Below are 17,371 nucleotides of genomic sequence, written 5' to 3'. Positions count from 1 at the left end.
CCTTCTTGAAGTGAGGCCTCCAGAACTGCACACAGTACTCCAGGTGTGGTCTGACCAGTGCCGTATACCAGAGGTAGTCAACCTGTGGTCCTCCAGATGTTCATGGACTACAATTCCCATGAGCCCCTGCCAGTGTTTGCTGACAGGGGCTCATGGGAATTGTAGTCCATGAACATCTGGAGGACCACAGGTTGACTCTCCCTGCCGTATACAATGGGACTATGACATCTTGTGATTTTGATTTGATGCCTCTGTTGATACAGCCCCAAATGGAATTTGCCTTTTTTACCGCTGCATCACACTGCCTGCTCATGTTTAGTTTACAATCCACAGGTACCCCAAGGTCTCGTTCACACACAGTGCTACCTAAAAGCGTATCCCCCATCCAGTAGGCATGATTTTCATTTTTCTGACCCAGGTGCAGAACTTTACACTTATCTTTATTAAATTGCATCTTGTTCTCATTTGCCCGTTTTTCCATTGTGTTCAGATCTCGTTGAACTCTGTCTCTATCTTCCAGAGTATTTGCCAGTCCTCCCAATTTGGTGATATCTGCAACTTGATGAGTAGTCCCTCCACCCCCTCATCTAGATCATTAATAAATATGCTAAAAAGTACCGGACCGAGCCCCGAGCCCTGAGGTACCCCGCTACTCACCTATCTCCAGTCTGATGAAACACCATTGACAACAACTCTTTGAGTGCGGTTCTCTAACCAATGCCCTATCCACCTAACTATCTGAAAATCCAGATTGCAGTCCTTCAATTTATCCATCAGAACATCATGGGGAACCTTATCAAAAGTTTTACTAAAATCCAAGTAAACGACATCAACCGAATTTCCACAATCCAGCAAACCTGTTACTTTGTCAAAAAAGGAAACCAGGTTGTTCTGACAGGACCTGATGGAGACAAATCCATGCTGACTTCCTTGGATCACTAAATTGTCCTCCAGATGTTTGCAGATCGTTCCATTATCTTTCCCACAACAGAGGTTAGACTCACTGGTCTGTAGTTTCCCAGGTCATCTTTCCTCCCTTTTTTGCTCTCTTCCAGTCCTCCGGGACATCTCCAGTCCTTAAAGAGGTCCCGAAGATGATGGACAAGGGTTCTGCAAGTTCTTTGAGCACTCTCGGGTGCATTTCATCCGGCCCAGGGGATCTGAACTCATCCAGTGCAGCTAAATGCCCCTCGACAACCTCTCTATCCATGTCAACCAGCCATCCAGACACTATCCTTTGGCTACTGCTGTCTCTAGATGAGCCTAAACCCTTTAACCTGTGGGAAAAAACAGATGTAAAATAGGTGCTAAGCCTTTCTGCTTTCTCTGCATCTTCCTCTGCATCTTTCTCTGCATTAGAGTTTGTCCATCTGCACCCAACAGTGGGCCTATTGCCTCCTTTACTTTACGTTTGCTCCTCACATAACTGAAAAATCTTTTCTTGTTACAATGGGTTTCCCTGGCCAATCTTAGCTCACTCTCAGCTTTGGCCTTTCTGATGATTGATCTACAGTGCCTAGTAACCTGTAGGTACTTTTCTTTAGAGCTCTGTCCTTCCCTCCATTTCCTGAACATTTTCCTTTTCTTTCTTAGTTCCTCTTGAAGTTCTCTATTCATCCAAATAAGCTTCTTAGAGCTCCTGCAATGTTTTCTTCTTTCTGGGATAGTCATTGATTGAGCATGCAATAGCTCTTGTTTGAGTAGCGCCCACCCTTCACATACTCCCTTCCCTTCCAGCATTTTCATCCATGGTATGACATTCATCATGTCTCTGAGTTTATTAAAGTTTGCCCTATGAAAATCCAACATCCGCGTCTGGCTACAAGCTTCCTTGCCTCCCCATCTCAAAAGGAATTCTATGAGGACATGGTCACTTCCCCCTATGGTCCCCACCTCCTTCACCTTATCTACCAACTCTTGCCTTTTGGTCAGTATTAAGTCCAGTATGGCTGAACCTCTTGTGGGTTCATCTACCATTTGATAAATGAAATTGTCAGCCAGGCAGGTCAGAAAGTTGCATGACTGAGGACGCTTCGCAGAGTTTGTTTCCCAGCACACATCTGGGAAATTGAAGTCACCCATGATGACAAGGTCCTGCCGCTTGGATATTTTCTGAACCTGCTCACAAAGTGCAGCATCCACATCCTCTCGTTGGTCAGGCGGTCGGTAGCAGACACCAACCACCACACTGTTCGTTTTCCCCTCACTTATTTTCACCCAGATGCTTTCCACTGTAGATATGCTCTCCTTCACTAGAATTTCCTGACAGGTAAGCCCTTTCCTCACATACAGTGCCACTCCTCCACCTCGTTGATGTATTCTGTTTTTTCTGAACAGTTTATATCCATCCACTATTATTAGTAATCCAATCCAGAAGGACCAATTGCATGAATCACTATGGCCAGGTCTTCTGAGGCCAGTACCTTTGCCTGGCACAGATGGCAAAAGGCCTGGTGAGCTCCCCCTCTCTTGCGGTCTTCAAGCAGCGGCTGGATAGGTCCTTCTCCTGGATGCTTGAGGCTGGTCCTGCACTGAGCAGGGGGTGGGACTAGATGGCCTCTGTGGCCCTTTCCCACTCTGGGATTCTATGAGTCTTGTTCAGCCATGGAATGGGCTTGTCCTGGATGGCCCCTTCCCACTCTAGGACGCCATTTTGTTCCTCTTCACTGCTGGGACTCTCTTGTTCTTGCCTATGGCAAATGGGCATATGAACGGTTTAACCACAAATACTCTATATGCAGAAGGCACTATGACCACAGGAACACAGAAAAACACAGGCACGTTATAAGCAGTCAGTCTTCATTATTTCCTGGGTGTCTTAGGCAGAGTTATTCCGGTCAGCCCGCCAGAACTGGCAGGCTTAGAATGCCTCCATTCTGCCATTAATACCCTTGAAAGAGATAATGGAGCAGATATTAATAAGGGGCTAGAACGACATCTGCATTGTTATAAAGGAAGGACATTTCAGCAACTTCTTTCATCTGAAAGACCGATTTGTAGCTCTCCTCATCCCTGATTCTTCAGCAGGTTGCCCTTGAAGGTCACAAGAAGACTTTGGCCACTTAATCTGCCCTCTCCCTTCCCACTTGGCTTTGTTACTTGTTGTTCGATGTATTTCAGAATTATTTAGAGAATTCCTTTTGATGTACATTCATCCGGAAGATGCCGTTTCCTTTTTCAGATAACGAGGGGGAAGGGGGGGGGGCAAAACCTTTGGTTTTAAAAAAGAAGCATTTTGAAAGTTCACAGAGCAGAAGCTCCCTATTTTTAAAAAGAGCAAGGGTGACTTATGATAAAGAACTCTGCCTTTCAAGGGAACCATCGAATCCCTTGAATATTAGAAAGAATAAGAAGGCCTTTAAATTTTTTTAAAAAAAATATTCAATCTTCATGACAAGAAAGAGGATTTATTCATTTTATTTGCTTCAGCTCCAGCATGTATGTTAAGCATCAAAATGAAATACTTAAAAACATGTAATTTATGATAGAACATAAAGTCGGAGACAAAATAAAACAAAGGGGGAAAGAGGAGGATTGCTTGAAAACAGATCAATATAAATGTGCTTTTTCATGTTTGAAACTTTATTTCTCATTAACAGTATGAAGTTAAACAGAAAAATAAGAAAATCTACAACCACTACAAATATCTGTTTGGGGTACAGATTTCTCATGTTTTGATCAACAGCATTACAAATGCAGTTCTTTGTCACTTTGGCAAAATGGCGTAAAAGCTTTGGTTTGTAAATATAATTTCATATATTTCCTGTGTTCCTAGCAGAAAATTTGGACTCTGTGTGTGCATAAAGTGCTATCAAGTCACAGTTGCGTTATAGTGACCCCACCACGAAAAAAGTACGGTTCGAAATGAGTATAATAACAGAGGAAAGAACATACCCTAGGCTATAATAAACAATTTCACAATTTCTTTTTCTAATAGAACAACCAAAACGGCCTCCAGATTAAAACCATTTTCAAGTGAGTTTTCATCAGTGGTTGTTTTTCAACTTAATGTTTGCTAGTGAAGTCCTTCAATAGGGGAACAGTCTTTCGACTAAACTTCCCCGCACCTGTGAGCCAAAGGCCATATATATATTATTTAAATTCTGCCAAGAAGAATTGATCCTATTGAAGGATCTCTTAAAAGAAGAGATAAGACACTTTTAGTTACATTTATTGTGAAATTGTTTATTATAGCCTAGGGTAGGTTCTTTCTTCTGTTCTTATAGTGACCCCAGCAAGGGCCTTTTAAGGCACATGGGAGGCTGAGGTGGTTCACCATTGCCTTCCTCTGCAGAGTCGTCCTTGGTGGTCTCTCATCCAAGATTTTTGGAGACATCAGGAAGGGGCTTTCAAGATACGTGAGAAGCAGAGGTGGTTGGCCATTGCCTTCCTCAGCAGAGTCTTCCTCACAATGGACTTTTTGAACAACCTTTGTGGTGATCGGTTCAACTGACCATTAGAATGAGTAGTGGGAATCCAAACAGCCTTTAGGATGCAAGGATGTCAATCATCTGTTCATCGGTGCCATCTCCAAGCAGAATTACACAGCAGTGCATGTGCCTCTATCCCTGTATCATTAATAAGGACCTCAGAAGAGCCCTGCTGGGTCAGGCCAGGGAGTGTCCCTCCATTCCAGCCTCCTGTCTCACCCAGGGGCCAGCCAGTTCCTCTGCAGGGCCAGCCACAGGGCAGAGAGGCCAAGGCCTTCCCCTGATAAGGGCCTCAGAAGATCCCTGTTTTTAATGCAGCATCAGTTATCAAGGCTTTGAGCCCCCATGGTGGGGGTGGGGAGTCACGTTCTGCTTAACATAAGAAGCAGAACATTTTTCTTTCCTTTATTTATTTATTTTGAGATCTTTATCCTGCCCCTCTCAGGCTTTGCCATCTCAGGGTGTACAACCAGTTAATAATAATAAACAAGTACAGAAATACACACAAAACAGATATATATTATTATTATTATTATTATTATTATTATTATTATTATTATTATTATTATTATTTAATTTTTAGACCGCCCTTCTCCCAATAGGTCTCAAGGTGGTTTACAACATAAATAGTTAAAACACAATAAAATCCCCATAAAAACCCCAATTAACATCAGCAAAAGTTACATATAACATATAGCGGCGGTGGTCACAATTCTGATCTTAGTTCAGCCTGGTGGAGAGAATAATATTCAGAAGAGGGTGGCACCAATACAATAGATCTAACAATGATCTCGATGTTAGAGATCTCAATATTGGAGGGGATCCTCTGATGGATTAGTGGGAGAGCTGCCCTGGCCTCAACCATATGCCTGGCGGAAGAGCTCCGTCTTACAGGCCCTGCGGAAAGCTGGTAGATCCTGCAGGACCCTTAGCTCTATGAAACTATTAACAATAAAATCACATCCAACAAATGTTAGGACCAACTGAAGAGAGCTGCAGTGAATAAAATGACTTTCAGGAGCAGATGGGAGGGAAAGGAAGAGGGAGGGAAAGGGAGGGAAGCCTGTTTTTTTTTTTTTAGTATACATGATATCCTGCTGTCCTGGCTGGCATAAGAAGAGCCCTTCTGGATCAGTCCACATAATCCACTATCCTGACTCATCTACTTGTTCCTATGGAGAGCCAACAACAGGGCATAGAGACCAAGGCCTCCCCCTGATGCTGCCCCTGATGCTCTGGGATTTATACCTTGTGTTCCTCCCCAGCAGGCACCCCCAGTGACTTCTGGAGTTCTTCCCTCCTCCAAACATTCCTCAATCATTGCATCTGCATGTTGGAAACCTCTAAACTGGAATGAAGACCCAGACAAGAAAGTGGCGACCATGTCCAAACCTAGGTTTGCCCATAGCCAGGTAGGACCTAGAGATCTCCCAGAATTGCAAGTGACCTCCATCAGATGCCCTGAAGCAGGGGTAGTCAACCTGTGGTCCTCCAGATGTTCATGGAGTTTGCTGGCAGGGGCTCATGGGAATTATAGTGCATGAACCTCTGGAGGACCACAAGTTGACTACCCCTGCCCTGGAGAACATGGATCTTTGGAGGGTGGGCTCTGGGACACTATCAGACCAGTGGTCCATTTAGGAAGAACTTCAGAAGAGCCCCCTGGATCAGACCAATAGCTGTGCTTGCTTCAGCAGCACATTCACTAAAATTGGAACAATACAAAGAAGATTAACTGGATCAGACCAACAGTTGATCTAGTCCAGCATCCTGCCACACACAGTTGTCAACCAAATACGCCTGAGAAATCCCTTCCACCACTCTCCATGCATTGTCAGCTGGGCTTCTCAGGCCTAGTTCTGGCAAACATTCGATGAGGTAATTGGACTCGTCTCAGGACCACATCACTTTGGCCATCAGGAGGAGAGTCGTGAGACAGAAGCCTGCCTGAATAACTGAAAAGATTCCTGCACATAATAACATAAACAGCTCCTCCAGCTTCCGGCCCCTCAGAGGTGCTACCTTTCTACCTGGAGGCGTTCTAATTTTTATTGTGGAAATCCTGCCATGCTGCAGTCTGAAATGGGCCAGAACGAAGTCCCAGAACGGCCCAGCAAGGTCTCCGGGCCTCTCCTCTTAAGGAGTGTGGGAGGAATTCTGCAGTGCTGGCGTTTTCCAGCTGGATTAAGTCTGGCCAAGGCGAAAGGTTTCCAGTGGGCTGCGGCAACAGCTGCCCTCCTTGGGGAAGAAAAGGACCCAGGCTTTGTGGCGAGGGACGGCCTTTGATGGGCACGGGGCTAGGAGGGGAGGGGAGGGGAGAGGCCTTTGCCTGCTTTTGAGCTGGGGTGCTGGGGTGTGTGGAGATGTATTCTTTTCAGACTCACATTATCCAGCACTGAGCAGCGCTAACAAAGGCTACCTTGAGTTCACAAGCTGCTCTCTGCTGGATTGCACTTGTTGAGATTTAATCACAAGCCGGCCCCTTCTCCCAGTGGGGAGTTTTCCATCATTTGGGGCAAGTGGCGCCACAAGATAGGAACAGATGGGTCTCTGGGACTTCTGGCACACAGGCCAGCCCCTTTGCTCAGTGCCTGAGCCCCCCACCATTGCCTCCAACCTGGTGTGTATCAGCATACGGAGCCCACAAATTCCTTCCGACAGAGACTTTGAAAGCAGGTCAGAAGGATCTCCCAACTCTGGATAGCCAACAAACTGGTCAGTCTGCTGAGGTGATTCATGTTGAAGATCCGGGGAAGGTTGTAATTGGTGTTAGTCTCAAAGCAAAACCTACTTCAGGGTCCTCAACTGTTTTGCGCCTGTAGATACCTTGGGAATTCTGACAGAGTGTGGTGGGCACAACCACAAAAGTCTGTCACATAATGGCTGCTGCTGGAGGCAGTTGTTGTTGTTGTTAGTTGCGAAGTTGTGTCCGACCCATCGCGACCCCACGGACAGTGATCCTCCAGGCCTTCCTGTCCTCTACCATTCCCCGGAGTCCATTTAAGTTTGCTCCTACTGCTTCAGTGACTCCATCCAGCCACCTCATTCTCTGTCGTCCCCTTCTTCTTTTGCCCTCGATCGCTCCCAGCATTAGGCTCTTCCCCAGGGAGTCCTTCCTTCTCATGAGGTGGCCAAAGTACTTGAAGGCTGCTGGAGGCAGAGCCAGAAACAAAATGGCTACCCTAGGGAAGAGGCCTGGGCTCTGCTGGCAGCTGTTGCCAATCCAGCACAGTCATTCAAGCCTCCAGGTAACAATCAGAACTGTTCTTGGACAAAAGCCCAACCTATCCCTGCCCATGTTCTAAAAACACGGTGTCAGAAACAAAATCAGCAGGTGGGTCACGTCTTCCTTCCTTCTATTCACCCTGGGGCAGATTGGAACTTTAAAAAAATGCCTTGAGGAAATTGATGGCACCACAATGCTAATGACACTCTAGCAATCAGCCAAAACTCTATGATTTAAACCACAGCATCTTCATAAAGCTCAGTGATGCAATAACATCACATTAAATCTTTTCCACAGTGTCGTGGTTCGGTCCTTGGTGGCTTGGGAACGGGACCGAACCCCGCCATCAGAGGCGCCCGCGATCACGGAGGTAGGGCATGGTGATCATAGGCAAGCCGGCAGCTGGGCGCCCCACCCGATCGTTGAGGTGGCAATGGCCGCTAAAGAACCTCAATGTCCCCCTCCACCTTTTGACAAGGGCCCGGAGATGGCCCTTTGTTCCAGGAAAATGGGCCATCAGGAACCCCGGAAAACCTCGCATATGTGCATGAGTCATGATTGTATCAGCATGTTTCCTCCGCAAGTACTGGGTGGGGCAATACAGCCTAAGGAGGTGGGTTTTGTATAAAAGGGAGCTTCCACCTGGAGTTCGGTGGAAGCTCTTACTCCATACCAGCGGACTCCACGTTGCTGAAATAAAGCTTGTTCCTGTTGTATCGTTCACCAGGCCTGGCGTGACGTTTTCTTCAAAGGGGCACCCTGTTTTTTCAGTTAGCAAGCGGGTTCCCGACATCGTAAGAGCTTCCCACCGAACTCCAGGGTCGGCATCGCATCCGAGCGCTTATCGGGACGGATCCAGAGATGGCGTTTTCAAGCAACGGGGCGGTCTCGACCCCCACGAACCCCGGGAACATGAGTTTAATGTCCCCGGGAGATTTCCTCCGAAAATCGGGGGGCCAGGAGCAGCTGTCCGGGACCCCGAGACCCTCGGCAGCGGCGGCCAAGGGAAGGCGCCGGGCCATGGGTTTCCCAAGCACGGCGGGGAGCGCGTCGAGGTCTGGGGGGTTGGCCCCAACCTGGGACACCCAGCTGAGGCAGGCGCTTCGCCCGGTAGGACCTGAGGAATCCCTAGAGGACCTGCGGCGGGCCATGGCGGACTTGGCCAGGCGCTTGCAGGCAGCTGAAGCCCGTGAGCAAGCTCGGGCCGGGCCCGGGGGGACTGGTAATACAACGGCGGAGGTGATCGCGTCGAGTGAGGACGTCTCCAGCGACGAGGACGAGCCCGGTACTGGTGAGCGGGCCCCGGACCCCGACCCGGAGCAGTTTTCAGTCCCGAGTAGGCGAGACGGCCAGCGGAGAGGCGAGATAGCAGAGGATCTCGGGGGAGCGGGTGAGCCGACGGGGCGGCGAGAGCCAGACCAACGCAGGAGCGACGTGCAAGGCAGGGAGCGGCACGGCGTCGTTGGGCAAGTTGGTAGCCGGTGGAGCGGAGCAGGACGAGACGGCGGACGCCGAGAATCCCGGATCCGGAGGGGGTCGGACTACTCTCCAAAACGTTCCCCCCCAGAGCTTAAGGCGCGTTTCGACGGGACGCCGGACGACCTCCCGCAGTTCCTCCTCCACGCGCTGACGCATGCCCGGAGGTATGGAGACCGGTATGAGGACTCCGAGGACTTGGTCTGGGGGGTGGCCTCGTGTCTCCAGGGCAAGGCGGGTCAGTGGTACCTAGGGTTGGCCGAGCGCGGCGACCCGGCAACTCGGGACCTGCAGGACTTCGTGGTCGCGCTCCGCCGACGATTCCAGGACCCCCAGGCTGAGGACAAGGCAAAGAGTCGGATCAAGGGACTTCGACAGGGTACTAGGGGGGTTATGGACTATATAGACATTTTCCGGAGGGAAGCAGGCAAGGTGTTCTCCTGGAACGAGGAGACCCAAATCGAGTACTTCCGGGAGGGCCTTAACCCGAAGCTCAGGGAATGGGCCGTGATCAAGGGGACGGAAGAAGATCTGTCTACACTGGAGGGGTGGTGTTTTGTGGTCGCCAAGTTGGAAGCCAGCCTGGGTTGGGCCGCCGCACCCCCCCGGGAGGCCAAAGGCGGGTCAGCCGAGGCGCCGAGACCGGGCCCCGACAACTCTCGCCCCAAACGACCCCCGAACCCCGAGCGGGAAAGGAGACGCCGGGAAGGTCTGTGCCTGAAATGCGGGGGGTCAGGACATTTCGCAGCAGCGTGTCAACAGCAAGGGGGGGAGGACCGCGGGCTCTCCCAGGGGGGAGGTGCGACACGCCCCCAGCAGGCACGCCGGGCGGAGGACCTCCGCAACGAACCGGGAAGCGCCCAGGCGACGGGAAACGGCCAGGACCTGCTGTAGACGGCGCCGGGCAGCAGGTCCCGCGGTGCGAGGGAAAACCCCTGCAGCATGAGGCGCGACCTCCGAACGTGGTAATTTTAGAGCTCCGGAACCCGGAGAACGGACTAAGTTGGGTGGGGGAGGCTCTTTTGGACTCTGGATGCGACCACAGCATGGTCCACCCCCAGATAGCCCGGGCTTTGGGGCTACCGAAGCGCATTCGGAAGGTTCCCCTGGTTTTCGTCCAGATGGACGGCAGCCCGATTCAGGGGGGACCTTTCGGGGAGGAGGTGGGTCCTATCGCCATCCACATAGGGGACCACCAAGAGCTGCGGTGGCTGATCCAGGTCCCCGTAGCGGGATATCGGGCGGTGTTGGGCCTGGATTGGCTGAAGGAACACAACCCCGTGGTGGACTGGCGGGCGGGGACCCTGAAGTTCGACTTGACGGTGGGTGCACGGCATCGGGTCCCCCACGAGAATTCCAGCCACAAGAGGACGGCGGTGCGTCCCAGGGGAGCGGCGGCGGCGCAGCAGGAGAAACCAGAGCCCGAGGTCCCGCCAGAGTACCGAGACCTCGCAGCCGTTTTCAGCGAGCGGGAAGCGGACGAGCTACCCCCACACCGCCGCACGGACTGCGCTATCAACATCCCAGAGGGGGCGGTACTACCCAAAGGGCGCATCTACAAGATGAGTGAGGGCGAGCTCAAGGACCTCCGGGAGTTTTTGGATAAAAATCTGGCCCGAGGTTTCATCCGGCCCGCTTCCAGTCCCATGGGAGCTCCAGTCTTGTTCGTCCGGAAAAAGGATGGGTCCCGACGGCTGTGCCAGGACTACCGGGGCCTCAACGCCATCGCAGCGGGGAACGCTTACCCCCTCCCGCTGATCCCGGATTTGCTGGCCCGGCTGGGCAAAGGGACTCTGTTCACTAAGCTGGACCTAAGGGAGGCGTACTACCGGGTACGCATCCGGGAGGGGGATGAGTGGAAAACAGCGTTTAACTGTCAATTGGGACAATTCGAATTTAAAGTGATGCCGTTCGGCTTAAGTGGGGCACCTGGGGTTTTCATGAGTCTAATTAATGAGGTGTTGCAGGACCTTCTGTTTCAGGGGGTGGTGGTTTATTTGGATGACGTCCTGATCTACAGCCAAGATCCCCAAGAGCACGTGACCCTGGTGAGGGAGGTGTTAAAGCGCCTGCTGGCAAACCACCTATACGTGAAGCTGGCTAAGTGCGAATTCCACCGTCCCTCCCTGGACTATTTGGGCTACCGCATCTCAGCCCAGGGCATAGCTATGGACCCCGAGAAGGTGCAGGCGGTGCTGGCCTGGGAAAGGCCCCGCACCCGGAAACAGCTACAAAGCTTCCTGGGGTTTGCTAACTTTTTTAGAGGCTTCATCCCCAGATACTCCTCCGTAGTGGCTCCCCTCACGGACTTGCTAGGTACCAAGGGGAGAGGTCCTCGCGCCACGCGGCCCAGCGCAGCGCTCGGCTGGAATGAGAAATCGGAGGCAGCGTTCCTGGCCCTCAAGCAAGCTTTCGCGTCTGAGCCCACGCTACTGCACGTCGACCCAACCCAGCCGATGGTGGTACAAGTCGACGCCAGCGACGCAGCAGCCGGGGCGGTTCTCCTGCAGCGAGACAAGGCGGGACAGCTGAGGCCGGCGGCCTACCTCTCACGAAAATTCGCCGAAACGGAGCGGAACTGGTCTACCTGGGAGAAGGAGGCGTTTGCGATTAAGTTCGCCCTCACCGAATGGCGGCATTGGCTGGAGGAAACAGAGGAGCCGTTCGAGGTCTGGACAGATCACAAGAATCTGGAGGCGCTCCGGCAACCGCGATCCCTGAACGCCAAGCAGATGAGGTGGGCGGAGTTCTTTTCGCGGTACAATTTCAAGCTTGGTCACATCCCCGGCAAAGAGAATTTCCTCGCGGACACCCTCTCCCGTCTGCCGCATTATGGGGAGGGGTACGCTCCCTGCACCAGGTCCGTGTTTGGTGAGGAGCAGCTGGGACGGGGGGTCGTCACTAGGCGTCGGGCCAGGGAGGAATGGGAGCCCGACCCGGCGACCGCCCCGCTCCGAGACCGCCTAGTGGCAGCCTACGGGACAGACGAGGAGCTGGCTGAGCTCCGGGACTCTTTGATTTTGGACTCCGGCCTCTGGCGGAGGGGGGAGGCTGTCTACGTCCCGGAAGGGCTACGACGGGAAGCCCTCAGCCTCTGCCACGATGCTAAGACCGCCGGGCACTTCGGTTTCGTAAAATCCTGGAAGTTGGCCCGGCGGCGGTTTTGGTGGCCCAGTCTGCGGCGGGACACAAAAGCTTACGTCAGTGGTTGTCCTGTCTGCCTGACCTGCAAGCCGGGGGTTGGCAAGCCGAAAGGTCTGCTGCACCCGCTCGAGGTCCCGACCCGGCCGTGGTCAGTGATCTCCATGGACTTTATAACAGACTTGCCTCCCAGCAAGGGGAAAACGGTGATCTGGGTGGTGGTAGATCTATTTTCCAAACAGGCCCATTTCATTCCTTGCGCCAGTGTCCCCAGTGCTTCACAGTTGGCTCGGATGTTCCTGGATCACGTGTTCCGACTGCACGGGCTGCCGGACAAGGTGATTTCCGATCGGGGCTCACAATTCGTGTCCCGGTTTTGGCAAGCTTTCCTGCGCCTGTTAGACATCGAGCAAGGGCTGAGCTCCGCTTACCACCCCCAGACGGACGGGCAGACCGAGCGGGTTAATCAAGTACTGGAGCAGTACTTGCGGTGTTTCGGTTCCTATCATCAAGACACCTGGGTGCCCCTGCTCCCCCTGGCCGAGTTCGCGTACAACAACGCAGACCACAGCAGCACGGAGATGTCGCCTTTTGCCGTCGTCTACGGGACAGACCTGAGACACTTCCCGGAGCTTGGAGAGGTCCCCGCCCGGGAATCGGCCGACCTTCGCGAGTGGGGGAAGCGTGCCGGGAGCTGCTGGAAGTCGCTGCAGGAGCAGCTCCACAAAGTCAAGGCAGCGCAGAAAGAGGACGCCGACCGGAAGAGACGACCAGCTGAGGAGATCCGACCGGGGGATCGAGTTTACCTTTCCACCCGGAACCTACGGTTGAATTTGCCCAGCAAGAAGCTAGGCCCTCGGTTTTTGGGGCCTTTCGAGGTCTTGGCCCCGATCAACGAAGTTTCGGTCAAGCTCAAGCTCCCCAAGAACCTCCGGCACATCCATCCCGTCTTTCACGTGAGCCTTCTAAAAAAAACTCCGGACGGTGACGTTTGGCACCCCGTGTTTTCCCCGCCAGCGCCCGAGGTCCTGCCGGGGGGGGAGCACCACGAGGTGGCGGATATCCTGGACTCTAGACTCCACAGGGGGAAGTTGCAGTACCTCGTGGAATGGAAGGACTTCGCTTTGGGGGACCGGGAATGGGTCTGGGCAGCGGACGTCCTTGCGCCCCGACTCACTGAACGTTTCCACAAGCGGTATCCTGGCCGTCCCGGGGGGTTGGAGAATGGACCTTTGGGGGGGCAGAATGTCGTGGTTCGGTCCTTGGTGGCTTGGGAACGGGACCGAACCCCGCCATCAGAGGCGCCCGCGATCACGGAGGTAGGGCATGGTGATCATAGGCAAGCCGGCAGCTGGGCGCCCCACCCGATCGTTGAGGTGGCAATGGCCGCTAAAGAACCTCAATGTCCCCCTCCACCTTTTGACAAGGGCCCGGAGATGGCCCTTTGTTCCAGGAAAATGGGCCATCAGGAACCCCGGAAAACCTCGCATATGTGCATGAGTCATGATTGTATCAGCATGTTTCCTCCGCAAGTACTGGGTGGGGCAATACAGCCTAAGGAGGTGGGTTTTGTATAAAAGGGAGCTTCCACCTGGAGTTCGGTGGAAGCTCTTACTCCATACCAGCGGACTCCACGTTGCTGAAATAAAGCTTGTTCCTGTTGTATCGTTCACCAGGCCTGGCGTGACGTTTTCTTCAAAGGGGCACCCTGTTTTTTCAGTTAGCAAGCGGGTTCCCGACACACAGCCCCTGAACTCAAAGAAAGACCACAGAGGCTTTTGATGTTAGAGATTTTATAACTCAGTTTTTAAAACCAATAAACTCATATTCCTACTTAGAATAATAGAATCAAAGACCTAGAAGGGGCATAGAGGTGATCTTATCCCACCCCCTGCTCAATGCAGGATCAGCTTAAAGAATCCAGGAGAAAGATCTGTCCAGCCGCTGCTTGAAAACTGCCAGTGAGGGGGAGCTCCCCACCTCCTTAGGCAGCCCATCCCACTGCTGAACTAGACTCCTAGAATCCTAGAGTGGGAAGGGGCCATCCAGGACATCCAGACCCACCCCCTGCTCAGTGCAGGATCAGCTTCAAGCATCCAGGAGAAGGACTCGTCCAGACACTGCCTGAAGACCTCCAGTGAAGGGGAGCTCCCCACCTCCTCAGGCAGCCCCTTCCACTGCTGAACTAGACTCACAGAATCCTAGAGTGGGAAGGGGCCATGCAGGCCATCTAGTCCCACCCCCTGCTCATTGCAGGATCAGCCTCAAGCACCCAGGAGAAAGATCTGTCCAGCCGCTGCTTGAAAACTGCCAGTGAGGGTGAGCTCCCCACCTCTTAAGGAAGCCCCTTCCACTGCTGAACTAGACTCCTAGAATCCCAGAGTAGGAAGGGGCCATGCAGGCCATCCAGTCCCACCGCCTGCTCAGTGCAGGGTCAGCCTCAAGCATCCAGGAGAAGGATCTGTCCATCCTTTGCTTGAAGACTGCCAGTGAGGGGGAGCGCCCCACCTCCTCAGGCAGCCCATCCCACTGCTGAACTACTCTGACCATGAATTTCTTTTCCTGATATCTAAATGGTACCGTTCTACACATAATTTAAAGCCGGGACCTATCCTTGGTTGCCAACAGGAATCGCTCCCTGCCCTGCTCCAAATGACAACCTTTTAAATACTTCGAGAGATTAATCCTGTCCCCTCTCCACCTCCTCTCCTCCAGGCTCAGATATAGGGGGAAGGAATTCTCACAGATCTTAACAACTATTTCAGTTCAGTTGTAGCTATACACCTTACTCAGTTATTTGTGCATCTTGACTCTAATCCTGGCAATTAATTTCCCCCACAACTATATGTAAGGTTTGTGGAAGTCTGATTCAATATACGCGAAGAAGCATGCATGCACAGGAAAGATTATACCTGAAATTAACCTTCTCTTGGTTTTAAAAGTGCCCCTTTGGTCTCTTGCTTCAGACCAGCCCACAACCCACCTGAATCAATACACCTCTTTGGTCTTCAAAGTAACACAAGAATCTGGTCGATTTTGACTAGAACAGACTTAACACTATGACCTCTTGAAAATTATTACTACGGGAGTCACTCTCTTCGAAATATTTTTAAGCAGCTTCCCACTGCACATGAATTTCTTCAAAATGCACAGAGAAATATTTATGCGATCTGAAGAGAAACCAGAACCATGATTTTCAAGATCAGCATCCAGTTCTGACAGCATCTGAACTGTAGAGAATGTTTTAGGTGGTCTTATTCCATTTCCAAAAGAGAAAAGCTTTTCCTTCACAATATAAAAATCTTCTGCGTCAAAAAGGCTGCCAGTTTCACATGAGGACTGTGACTTTAGACACCACTGCTTTTCCCCTTAAGGAAAATTTCAGCACTTTGCTCAGTTTTCTAATTATGGATACCAATTTCCCACATTGGCTAAATACGATGTAATTAAGCGGGGAGGGGCTTATTAGTTAAATACCTTCCAGTTCGTCCTCCCCCCACAGCTGCCACTAAATGGTTAAGGACATAAACCCCATTCCAGGCAGGTGATGAAATCTTTTGCCCGAGTTCAATCACACTTGGTAATTACCCAAATCAGCCTTCAAGTTTAGATCAATCACCTGTGCAAATGGGACTCCTCCGATGGAATGCACAGCCCCGAAAAACGTGCCGGTCAACCATGAAGCAGAGTAGGCACTATCATTATATTTGACACCGTTGCATTGGTACAAGAGAGGGGGGATCCATTTCAGCATCAAAGCAAGAGAAACGACACCCGAGGGGCACTTCTGGTGGCCTCAGGCTGAAAGGAACTCTGGCTCACCTGTTGTGCTCCCCATGAAAGCGTCCCTGGCATCCAGTGATTCAAACTCCTTGTGAAGGATTGGGTCTCCAGAGGGCACTGATGAGGGTCCACATGGCGGGCAGAAATTCAGCAGCAACATTTCCTGGCATGAGATGAAAAAAGACTCACCTGCTGGATTTGAGTCTATCACACAGTGGTAAAAGAGGGCTGCCAGGAAAATAAAAAAGGTGGCAGTCTTTTAATTGCTAGCTTCCCTCATTCTCCGGGGCAGAATTATGCCTCCAGGGTGGTCCCTGTGGTCAACTGTCTCTTCACATCCCTGAAGTGATCACGATCTTTATAGAAACTCTGAAAGGCTGGGCAAAGCTATAGCCCAGTGAGTCACAGAGCTAGCAAAGGAAATTACACATTTCCCCCAACACAGAGAAACATGCGCAGCGTTTTATGGCACTTGGGTCTCTCTAAGTCACCATTTCATGCCATTCCTGAGTTGCTCTTCCTTGCAGTTTCAAAAGGAGGAGAGAGAGTATTAATATACTTGAGGTTTGACCACACCCGTTCTCCCCACTCACACAACAACTTGGCCCCTGAATACATACTATTCAAGTGCAAGATGTACATTTATTTTTTTATTATTATCATTTTTTTATACCGCCCATTCTTTACAGCTCTGGGCGGTGTACTTGGAACATTATGTAACCCCGGAGGGATTGAAAGAGGCTGTGGGACGCCCACTGCTGAAGAAAACATCTCTAGATACGCGAGAGCCTAACAGCTACACACCCATCTCGCATTTACCGTTTCTGGGGAAGATGATAGAAAGGCAGTCGCAAACCAACTGACGGAATACCTGGAAGATGCTTCGGTCCTAGACCCATCCCAGTCAGGTTTCCGGCCTGGCCATGGAGAAGAGACAGTGGAGGAGAGGTGGAGGAGAGGGCAGGCCGGAGGACTTACCATTCGGGCGGTCTGTGCAGTCTGCTCGGCAAGTCCTTGGCCTGGCCTGGCGAGGCCGGGCCAAGCAGCCAATGGGGAGTCACACTTTGCGCGGCTCCCCATTGGCTGCTTCGCCCTGGATGGACACTCGCGGCTCCTGATTGGGCCCTCTGAGTTTTTATCCTGGACAGGGCCCACCCTAACTCCTCCCCAGGTAGCCTTACCCTTTCATTTAATCCGCTCCTGCGGAGCGGTTAAAAATGGTTTCATATATAGTTTCAGTTATATGTAAACCACTCTGAGCCTTCGGGGAGGGTGGTATATAAATATGAATAAAATAAATAAATAAAATAAACTT

The 17,371-nt window shown here is 51.6% G+C and overlaps 1 long non-coding RNA gene across 1 annotated transcript in view; it reads right to left on the bottom strand.

Moving 5' to 3' along the window:
- LOC143822436 (uncharacterized) overlaps positions 1-16,383 on the bottom strand; it is a 49,772-nt gene extending 33,389 nt beyond the window's left edge. Inside the window, exon 1 of the long non-coding RNA XR_013226157.1 lies at positions 16,096-16,383. This is a non-coding gene — a long non-coding RNA (uncharacterized LOC143822436). The remainder of the gene's footprint in view (positions 1-16,095) is intronic.
- Positions 16,384-17,371: the final 988 nt, after the last annotated feature.

This window comes from Paroedura picta, chromosome 1 (genome assembly GCF_049243985.1).
Source record: "Paroedura picta isolate Pp20150507F chromosome 1, Ppicta_v3.0, whole genome shotgun sequence".
In the NCBI taxonomy this organism is placed as follows: Eukaryota; Metazoa; Chordata; class Lepidosauria; order Squamata; family Gekkonidae; genus Paroedura; species Paroedura picta.
This window is presented reverse-complemented; position numbering and strand designations above follow the sequence as displayed.